The 10,851-nt window shown below is 40.1% G+C and overlaps 1 long non-coding RNA gene across 1 annotated transcript; it reads left to right on the top strand.

The window, feature by feature from the left end:
- Positions 1–491: 491 nt before the first annotated feature.
- LOC309715667 lies at positions 492–5,616 on the top strand. Its single transcript, XR_014279263.1, has 3 exons — positions 492–635; positions 2,533–4,074; positions 4,149–5,616. It is a non-coding gene; the product is annotated as an uncharacterized lncRNA (long non-coding RNA).
- Positions 5,617–10,851: the final 5,235 nt, after the last annotated feature.

Below are 10,851 nucleotides of genomic sequence, written 5' to 3'. Positions count from 1 at the left end.
CCAGTTTACCATCAGCCTTGCTAAAGTTGAACTTCATTTGTATTTAAAAACAGACTTTAAAGAAAATTCTTATTTGAAACTGGTGATGAAATCCAGGTCAGACACAGTTACATACAAACATACAGTACACACTACTGCTCAAAAGTCCCTGCTTTTAATAGGAAATTGGCTTTAATGTAATATCACATGAAGTTTATCAGTAATGTTTTCACAGCTTTAATCAAATCATTCATCATCCATAAGTTGTGATGGAAAAATGTCTGCAAGTGTGCAGGAGCCCATTTTTAGAGACAATCAGTCCTGTGTTATAATGTTAATTGAAGTTTATCAGGTCAGATGAGCAATAGATGATAAGAAATATACTCTTACTAATTATTAGAGTTACAAGTACTTTGCTAAGTGTAACCACGGTAACTTCTGACCCCACTTCCGCCAGTCCCTTTATTGTGGCGGGAATGAATCCTGTATAAGTTCCGGGTCAATCAGCTGCATGTCCCTGCTCCTCTGACTGCTGTTGTCCCTGTGGTTGGCGTACTTGTCAGATATCGACAAATTTTGCACTACAGGCCAGTTGACAGCGTGCAATAACCCGGCCGATTCATTCATCTTTACACTACCTCACACTCGACTCAACGGTGAGTTATTTGTAGTGATGGGCAGATGAAGCCCCATGAAGCACTGAAGCTTTTCATCCAATTGGTTCACCCCAACGCGAAGCTTCATGAAGCTTCATTTGCTCTAGCAGGACACCTACTGGACGTAAAAATAATAGCTGGCATGAATTTGAAGAGTGTGGCATTTTGCACACAGCCTGTAAATGTCAACAACAAAAGGAGTGTGTAAAACATGTATATTGTAGTGATGGCAGTACACTGTGTATATTTATAGTGGCAGTATGGGAAATGATTATTTGGAAATGCTTGAAATGGAAATGATCATTTACTGTGAGGTGAGGTGTGGTTGGGGTGTGGACAGTGGTTGTGCTTTTGTAACGTTGAGGTATGGACAGCTACACACTGAGGCTTTGAGCCTCAGTCCTGCCTGTTCACATTTTATTCTGTAAAAACTAAATTTTCACTGCTTTTATGACATTTTAGTGGGGAGAACATAGCTAGGATTTAATGATTTAACAAATCTTTTGAATCCTTTGTCCTCCACAATGCTAAATGGCTGGGAGTCCTCAATCACCATGCTAACCAGGTCTTCATCTATTTGAGATTGTTCTCCTGAGGAAAGACAATAAAGATAAAGCACAAATATAAATATCACACACGTAACTTATAACAGTTGTATAATATTGTTATATCATTTAGTAACATTACTGCATCCTATATTATCATTGCATTTGATGGCTCACCTGGTCTTGCTCCACGATCGCTGTTCCCCTTATTCTCATGCAAAGCTCTGTAGTGCCTAAGCATGGATGTTGTTGTTATATCCCAGCTCCCTGGCACATAGCAAACACTTCACCTTGTACAAAAGTCAAGACAGCTCAACATAAATTGTATTGCACCATCAGTATCATGAAAATACATCTTCTGTAGAAATTTACATACCTTGTTGGGAGGAATAAGATCAAAATGTTCCCACACAGGGGAGGACATCCTCCTCTTCTTAGCTGGCTCCATTCTCTCCTGACTTTCCTCACTCTCATAAACCTCCATACGGTCTCCAAACTCTCACTAACCGCAACTCTCCATCAAACACCCACATTTTTGAATGAAGTCTGAGGGGTTTATATCGCTGTCATATCTCGCGGCAAAGTTCGAACCACTTCATGAACCAGTCACGTGGTACAGCCGGGCAGCGAGGCTTCGGACGTCATCATTTTCAGCTCCTCCCATAAATGAAGCAAGCCTCGATACGCGCTTCGCGGAAACGCCCCCTCCATTACTCGACACACGCTCCGAAGCCTCGATACAGAACGTCCCATCACTAGTTATTTGTTTGTTTTGTCACAATTAATGTACATGCGGAGCCGCGATCGCACATCCTACAATGCCGGTAAGCTAATGCTAGGCTAGCGACAGTAAGTGCAATTACTAGTGTCATCTATTGAATATTGTTGTTTTTGTTTATTCCATTATGGCCGAATGTTGGCTTAACGTATCTAGAGTTGAACGAGTGATTTGATTTTTGTAGTTTTGTCCGTTTTGGATGTTTTTTGTTACTTTTCTGATGAAATGCCGAAACGGCCTATGAGATTTTGCATTGAGTTAAATTCCATTTACATTATTGAATCTGTTGCGCAACACCTGTGATTAAATGAGTTTTGTAAATATATTTGATTAACTTTGGATAATATTTATTAGCTTTAACGCTGATATACTTTGATGGGACCCATGAGAATGTCTTTCTAGAATAGTATTTAGAATGACATTCATTATAAGAGATGATGGTTTATTGATTGTTGTATGAAACGTGGCATTGATTACTTGACTTTGTTATTTATGGATTTATTTTGTCACAGCAGTAGAATGCTGTTTCATTTTCTTCTGTGAATGATAATTTCTGTTTTTTGACCTTGTTTAGGTCAGGTTTTTTTTTTTTGTTCTCCCGCGATCAGCCCTGATCAGCGCGAGATGGCGAGCCACCCGACCACCGCTACGTTGCGGTAGGAATTGTGAACCTATGGACTGAATCACAAATTGTTGACACATGACCTATCACAGGTCCATGGAACTAAACTAAATCACATACTGGACTACACCTCATCCCACCTCCTTTTGGAACCTAATAAGCTGTTTTGTATTGTCAACATTATTTTTGTTTGTGATATATATGCATATGTTTTTATTTCTTTTGTACATCCGTCTATACACTTCTCATAACAAACATTATATATTTGAGCTCTACTTTTGTTTCCTGTGTTTTATTCACACCCTCAGGCTCCATAGTCGAATCTTATTCTGATAGCTCATTGTCTATGAGGCTGCAGTCAGGCGCCCTGGTCCTTTAACCGCGTTACATAAGCAAAACTAAATGAGGTTAGGTTGGAACTTGAATTGTTTACATAAAAGGTTCAGTTGGTGATGCATGAAAGAAAATAAATTTCTTCTAAAAATCTTTTGGAGAATTCTGATGGTAAGAAATGAAAAATATTCAAAGAGTGAAACTGTTAAAAAAAAAGTGAAGGTTTTGTGCAGCTGGGTGTTGCAGCCCCTTTAGAGGAAAATGTCAACTTGCTTTAATGAGGTTAAAAACAAAACCTGGGATGATCCAGACACATTTATTGTTTCTTTAGTTTAAGTGGTTTAATTTAAGTCAATGAGCAAAGTGGACTTGTTAGGCAGAGTTCGCTGTCAGGGTTTAAACACTCCAACTTAATTTTGATGATAGACACAGCTAAAAAAAAAGAGCATTTTGTTGACACTGATGACATAATCCTGATCAGATACAGACAGACACATGCATACAACACACACTACTGCTCAAAATTTTGTGGTCCGATTCAAACATTCTCCTTTTATTAATAATTCACATTTACTTTAACATAATATAACAAAACGGTTATCAGAAATGTTTTCACAGATGTGTGTTTAATGAATCATTTATGTTAAATCACCCATGATGTATTAGGAAATGTCTACACAGTTATACATGGGCCCATTTCTAGTAACAATCACTCCTGTGTTGACAGATCACATGGTTCTAAACCAGGAACACATCTGATTTAATCAGATTACAAACATCATCCATTACAAACTTCAACAACTTACTGTTTTTAATCCGCACAATGATTTCGGTTTGTGCTGATATCTTTGGAAAAAGGTTTCTTGACTGACAAGTTGAGATCTAACATTAAAAACTGACATCTGGTAACACGATGTACCAAATGAAAATGGGCCTCTGTAGATGTCATGGTTCTCTTGCCCTCTTTTGCTGGCCTGCTTCTTTCTCCCTCTCCTCTTTCGGTGTATGCCTGTGTTGTTGTCCGTGTGCTTGTCTTTTTTAGGGGATGCTCCTCCACCTTCCTGTCCCTCAGTCACTTGTGAACAATCAGCTGATTACTCGCCTGTTCCTCATGAGGTCTTCATGCTGGCTTCTAAACAACCAGATCTTTGCATTACCAAGGTAATGTATCATGCCACAGTCATGTCACATTTTCCATCAGTTCTTGCTTTTGCTCACTCTCTGTTTCTGTGCAGACCTGTGCAAATCCGCCACCATCTCCTCATTGAATGACTGGCGACCTGTAGCCCTGACCCCCATCGTGAGCAAATGCTTTGAGAAGTTGATCAGGGACTTCGTTTGCTCTGCACTACCCGACTCACATTGGACCCTTTGCGGATGACACTACAGTGGTGAGTCTTATCACCAAAAGTGATGAGACGGCCTACAGGGAGGAGGTCAGCACCCTGACCCACTGGTGTCAAGACAACCATCTCACCCTCAACGTTGCAAAGCCAAAGGAGTTGATAGTGGACTTCCGGAGGTGCAAAGAAGTACACACCCCCATCACCATCAACGGCGCTGCTGTGGAGAGAGTGAGCAGCTTCCGGTTCCTTGGTGTACATCTGGCTGAGGATCTTACGTGGTCAGGACACATAAACAAAACAGTGAAGAAGGCGCAGCAGCGCCTCTTCTTTCTCAGGAGACTGAAAAGATTCGGCATGAGCCCCCGCATCCTCAGGATCTTCTATCGCTGTGCCATTGAGAGCATCCTCACTAGATGTATGGCAACAGCACCGCTTACAACCGCAAAGCTCTCCAGAGAGTAGTGCGGTGTTCTGAACGGATAATTGGAGGTGAGCTTCCCTCCCTCCAGGACATCTACAGGAAGCGGTGCCTGAGGAAAGCGGGGAGGATCATCAAGGACTCCAGTCACCCCAGCCATAAACTGTTCAGACTACTTCCACTAGGAAGGAGGTTCTGCAGTATCCGGTCCCGAACCAGCAGACTGAGAGACAGCCTTTTCCATCAGGCCATCAGACTGCTGAACACTTCATAGACACCTCAGCTTCACTACTGGAACTTCAACATTATGCACTCCACACTGTATATAAATGCCACTTGTTTTTGCACATGTCTAACTACCAACCTCTGTATATTTTATATATTTTATTGTTTACTCTATTTCATTTGTAAAATATGTACACACACACACACACACACACACACACACACACACACACCTCTATATCTCAGACACGTAGAAAAACACATTTAGTATACACATTCAGTAATGCATACACTCTTATATTGTACATATATTTATTCATATAACTCTCAGATTTAGCCATTCTTATATTTTGCTTGTTCTTATGGTATTGTATTTTTGCACACCTCAGTTCCTTGTGAAGCTCGCACACAAGAATTTCACTCGCATGTATTGTACCAGTGTACCTCCACATGTGATGTGACAATAAAAGTGATTTGATTTGATTTAAAAGGAGATGGGGGTCAGGGTGTCAGCACCCCTGGCCACTTTACCAGTGTTTTTCCAATGTGGGGGGTTTACTGTAGAAATTGGATGCCAGAGACTATAACTGTAACTGCTGTGTGAAACTCTTCAGATCAGCCTTTAGAGTAGGACTGCACAGGATGCAGTGTGCTGATCTCCAGATGCATCTGTAAGGAAGATGGGTAATAAAAGGATTGTGTGAAATTTGGAAACATCTCTGCGTGATCTCTACCAAGACAAAAAGAATCAGAGAGACCGACGTTGTCTCAACAACACTTAGTAGATATTCCACTAAATCTCATTTGTGATTTATGATAAATGTTACCATTAATTATTTATATTTCTTTACGCTTCTGAATAATTTAGTAAAACATCAAAAAGATTTTTACTAAGATAAGACATTTCTAATTCTCTACAAACTTTTGAGCTGTAGTCCAGATTGCAATAATAGTGTATGGTTATTGTTTATAGCAGATGAAACAGAAGTATCAGGACAGGGTGTGAATAAAAGTTATGAGTTGTGTTGCTGCAGAGAAAGTTGTTCACTCTGGTGAGGTCTAATGAGTCTAATGGGAGGCTGAGCCTTCAGCTTTCCTGTCCCTGTCCTGTTTAACCAGAAACGCTCTCGTCTTTTAACATTGAACTCATAACTTTCCATTTTGATAAATCTTATAGCTACAGCTGGATCAGCTGACCCTGTCCCATCCTTTAGTTATGCTGTTATAGGCCACAACTGCTGATTCACTTCCCATCATGCACTGAGCACTTCTGTCTTTTACTCTCAGTGTGTTAATATATCACTACTGCGTGTCAGTAACGTTGGTCCTCTTCCTCCCATCATGTGTTTTGTCCTGTCCTCGTATGCTCTTGATTTGTTTCTTATTTTGCCTTTTCTGTCATCTCCAACCAGTTGCTCGTCCTTGAGCCTCATTCTGCCAAAGGTTTCTTAAAAGGGTTTTTTTTCCATCCCACCATCCCCAAGTGCTTGCTCATAAGGTAGCTCCAACTGTCAGAAAAAAGGGCTTTCACATTGCACGGGTTTCTAAAACTCTGTGCCTCTGTTTCCTGTCACACTGACTGTGAGCCTTTACTGTATTTCCAATGTAATTTAGAGAGAGAAACATATGTCAATACTAAGCTGTTAAGAGGCTACTTACAATAATCTGTCTCCTTGAACTGAAACCTGTATACAGTCTGTGATCAGCTGATCTTGGCCTGAGGTTTACTGCTTTCAGTGGATTTACACATCTGAATCCAACAAGATGTACACAGATGTTTCATGATTTCCATCCCATACACTGTCTGTTTAAGCCACAGATGTTAAACTCATTTTTACATCGAGGGCTACATACATGCCACCAGTGAAAATCTCCCATGTAAAGTAGTTTAACTGCACATTTCATTTCTGAGCTATCTCAATATTGGAAAAAGAAGTGCAATTTCAACAGTATGTCTCAGTTTTCTCTACATGATAAAAAAAGATGCTGTGGTTGCTAATGAAAGAAATCTCTCTTGTCCTTTTGTGCAATACAAAAAAGTAATTTCAATATCCAGGCTGTATACTGCACTACCATTTTCCTCCCCTGGTGCCTGAAATCAGCTGGTTGTAGCTAAAATGCAAGTGGAACCGATAAGCAGGTGTCTTTATTAAATGTTTTTGTTACTACAAAGTCAAAATGTTATGATGGTTTCAGTATTTTAATGATTGCAAGCCCTGCATGTTTTCTGGAAGAAGAAATGACGATATCACTAATTAGATTATATGACATCCGAATCAGATTTTAGAGGAAGAGTTCGCACCAAAACTAAATGTTTTCACTTTCCTATGTCCTATAATGTTATGGCTTCATTCTAAGACATCTGCTAAGGAAATGCCGGCCTTCTCTCCAATAAAACTGAAAAAAAGAAAAGATTAAAATGCTAGTTTCTTCATGGCTCTTAAAGCAGCAAAAATCAAAACATTGAAAAACATCTGTTAAAACTGAGCAGCAATATCTCTTTGCAGAAATGATAAACTGGGGACTTAACACTTAAGGGCGGTTGATTGGGTGGGGTGCTCCAGATAACTGTTTTTGTCATGTAATTGGATTGCACTTTGTCAGGCCTCTACCCTAAGACCTGACCAACACCTGAAGGCTAAGCTTCCGCTGATCTAACTTTTAGGGTCACTGAGGCACGCAAACCCCCTGCAATGGATCGAGCATTGAAAGAAAGTCAGACACAGGTTAAAGTACAGTGGCACTTAGAGTTCAAACGGACTGCAACCAGCGGTAAGAAAAACGCTGCAAAAGCACATAAAACACAACGCAAATAGGAAAAAGGAAGAACAAGAGGAAGGGAAGCGTTTCTGGGGAGACAATAACCTGACGGACCAGTTGCAGAAACCCAAAACATGGTAGGCGTGTTTTATCATCATTCATATGATGACGGATTTTTAGGCTAATAGTTAGGCTAACACACTTACCTCTCATCTTTTCTTTCCTCTGTTTCTTTCCAAAACTGATAGATCCTCCACTTCTTTTAAGTGTCTACCAGCGCAATTCTTAGCATATTTTGGTTCCTGCAACTGGTCCGTCGGATTATTGTCTCCCCAGAAACACTTCCCTTGTGTTTTTGGAAAATTTTTTTCCTATTTCTGCTTTGTTTCTCCTATTTCTGTTGTCGTTTTTCCTATTTCCGTTGTGTTTTGTGTGCTTTTGTAGGGCTTTTCTTATTCCTGGTGTTTTCTTAAGTTGCAGTCCGTTTGGCCTCTCAGGGCCACCGCAGTACAGTTCCAAAAAAAGTTGTTTTTTATTTAACCCAACAACATAGTTGGTTAAATTATACAAAAAAATCTAAATCTTGGGCCCATAAAAGAGGTCAAAATAACAGAACTCTACTCAAAGTTAACAGCAACCAATACTGATACCTCAAACAAACTGACCTCACTAAACGAGACAAAGGGGGATAACTTAAAAATCACAAAAAGGGGTAAAACACACAAAAACCTAACTGAGACCAAAACCAGTTATTTATTATCCTGTAAATTAAACCTTATATTTAAAGAAAGACAAATGTGAATGCAGTGTTGTGTGTAAGCCTCTACACTAATGTTACCACTGTGTGGCTGTAACTGCAGCCATCACACCGCCTGACCACGTTAAGGTGGTAATCTCTCAGGGGGGAAACAGAAAAACTAGACAACAAAAAGAAAAGAAATGTGTTTTGTGAATTTGCTTCAAAAGTCACTGGATTGAGAGCTGATGGCGTTTCACTGCATCCTCCACCAAGAAGCACTGTGCGCACAAACATTCCCCCCCGAATGAGTCGAAGCGATGAACCTCGTTATCAAGATAGTGAACAAAATAATTGCGAACGGGTTAAGCCACCCACCGTTTTGTTCATTGTTAGAAGAAGTTGACAACGCATATTCAGCTCTCCTGCTGCACAACAAAGTCCGGTGGCTGTCCAGGGGAGAGGTGCTGAAACGCTTCGCTACCTGTCTGGAGCATGTGAAAACGTTCTTGGAAAGCAAAGGCCTCCGCTATCCTGAACTGGAAGACCTTGATTGGTTGGGTAAATTTTACTTCATGGTGGATATGACAAGTCACTTGAACACGCTGAATACAAATCTACAAGGAAAGGGAAGCAGGAAAGGGAAGCACGGCCCTGCAGATGCTGGAGAATGTTTTGGCATTTGAGCGCAAGATGACAGCGTTCGCAAGAGATGCACAAAAACGTACCTTCTCTCACTTCCCCTCCCTAAGAGAGTTCAAAGAAGCGAACAATGAAATAAATTATGAATATTTCCACCGTGCCATCATTGCAATGCAAGCTGCATTTGGAGAAAGATTCAGTGATTTCAGAAAGGAGAAACATACTCTCTCTTTCCCTGTCACACCGCTGGACATCGACCCATCTCTCCTGAACACAGTTGCATTCACCGGAGTATGTAAGTCTGATCTAGAAATTGAACTGGCCGACATAGCGGATAAAGATTTGTGGGTAAATAAGTTCAAAACACTGACGGCGGATCTTGAAGAAGTCGCCCGTCAGAAGGCTACGCTCGCTAAAGAGCACAAACGGAGTGATATGGAAAAACTCCCCCACCCGACAAACTTGTTTTTGAAACATGGGGTGCCATTCCTGACACATATATTAACATGAAAAAGTATGCATTTGGAGTCTTGTCCATCTTTGGCTCAACATACTTATGTGAGCAAGTTTTCTCAAGCATGAATTTTATAAAGTCCAAACACCGCTCCCGCCTCAAAGATGAGAGCCTATACAGTCCTGTATGAAGATCAAAGTCACATCTTACAGCCCCGACATAGGGAAGATCTCCAGCGAACTTCAGACACAGAAGTCACATTAAAATGGTAAGGACAATAGTATTTTACAAGCTATTATTTTTCAGCAAAAAAATATTTTAGATTTCGAGCTGATGTAGATTTTTTGTATGTTCAGGTGCTTCAGTTGATTGCTGGCTGAGCAAAAAACCCAAAGAGGACGAGAGAACACTGACATGGACTTGTCAAAGACTCTCCCAATTTTCTTTTTATTTTAAAAGCTGTTAAGTTGCAGCTAAATGTTTTATTTATATTAAAGTGGACTAGTTTTATTTTACTTTTACAAAAATATACGCCTACAGTTAACAGGCCTACAGTTAACAGTTTAATTTATTTCAAAGCAGGCCTACAAATGCACATTGCACTTCTGTTTGTTTTATTCAGTGGTTGTAACAGCTAAAATAAAAAAAAGGATGAAAAGTTAAATTATTACGTTATTTTTTTGCTGCTCCCTACGATTTTTTTTTTTTGGCAGAAGAGGGGCAAAATGGCTCTTTTGATGATAAAGGTTGCAGACCCCTGATCTACACTGTATGTAAATAAAAGTGCCTGTGTGACATCTGGGACACAGCTTTGACTAAGAACTCTCTTTTTGTTCTTAACTTATGGCTTTAAAAAAAATATCGAGATATATATCGTATATTGCCATCCAGCTAAAAAATATAGAGATATGAATTTTGGGTCATATCGCCCAGCCCTATGTCTTAATATTTCCAGACTGAGCTGTGGTAAGATCTTTTGTTTTCTTTCTTGTGTTTCAGTGACAGCCTTAGCCATCACAGCCGGGCAGGTAACAAACCTATTTGCTTATTTATTTATTTTTATCTCTAAAACTCATAGGTAAAGTCATACGTGTCAAGACATGTATTCATTGTGAAGCATCCTGATGATCAGTAACCAAGTGCTTCTTCCTGGTCTCAGGTACAGCAGTGATCTCTGCTGCTATTGTCCTGGGGGCTGTTGGTTTCACCTTAGTTGGAATAGCAGCTGCAGCTACTGTGGACAATGGAGGAGTGGCAGCAGTAGTGATGTGCGATACCACTGATTTCCTTCCCGATCCGATACCAAGTAAAATTCAGAGTAGTATCGACGATACTGATCTGATAACAATACTTTGTA

Source organism: Aulonocara stuartgranti (assembly GCF_965226115.1).
Source record: "Aulonocara stuartgranti genome assembly, chromosome: 10".
NCBI lineage: Eukaryota > Metazoa > Chordata > Actinopteri > Cichliformes > Cichlidae > Aulonocara > Aulonocara stuartgranti.
Note: the sequence above shows the minus strand (reverse complement) of the source record. Positions and strands in the feature narration are given on the sequence as shown.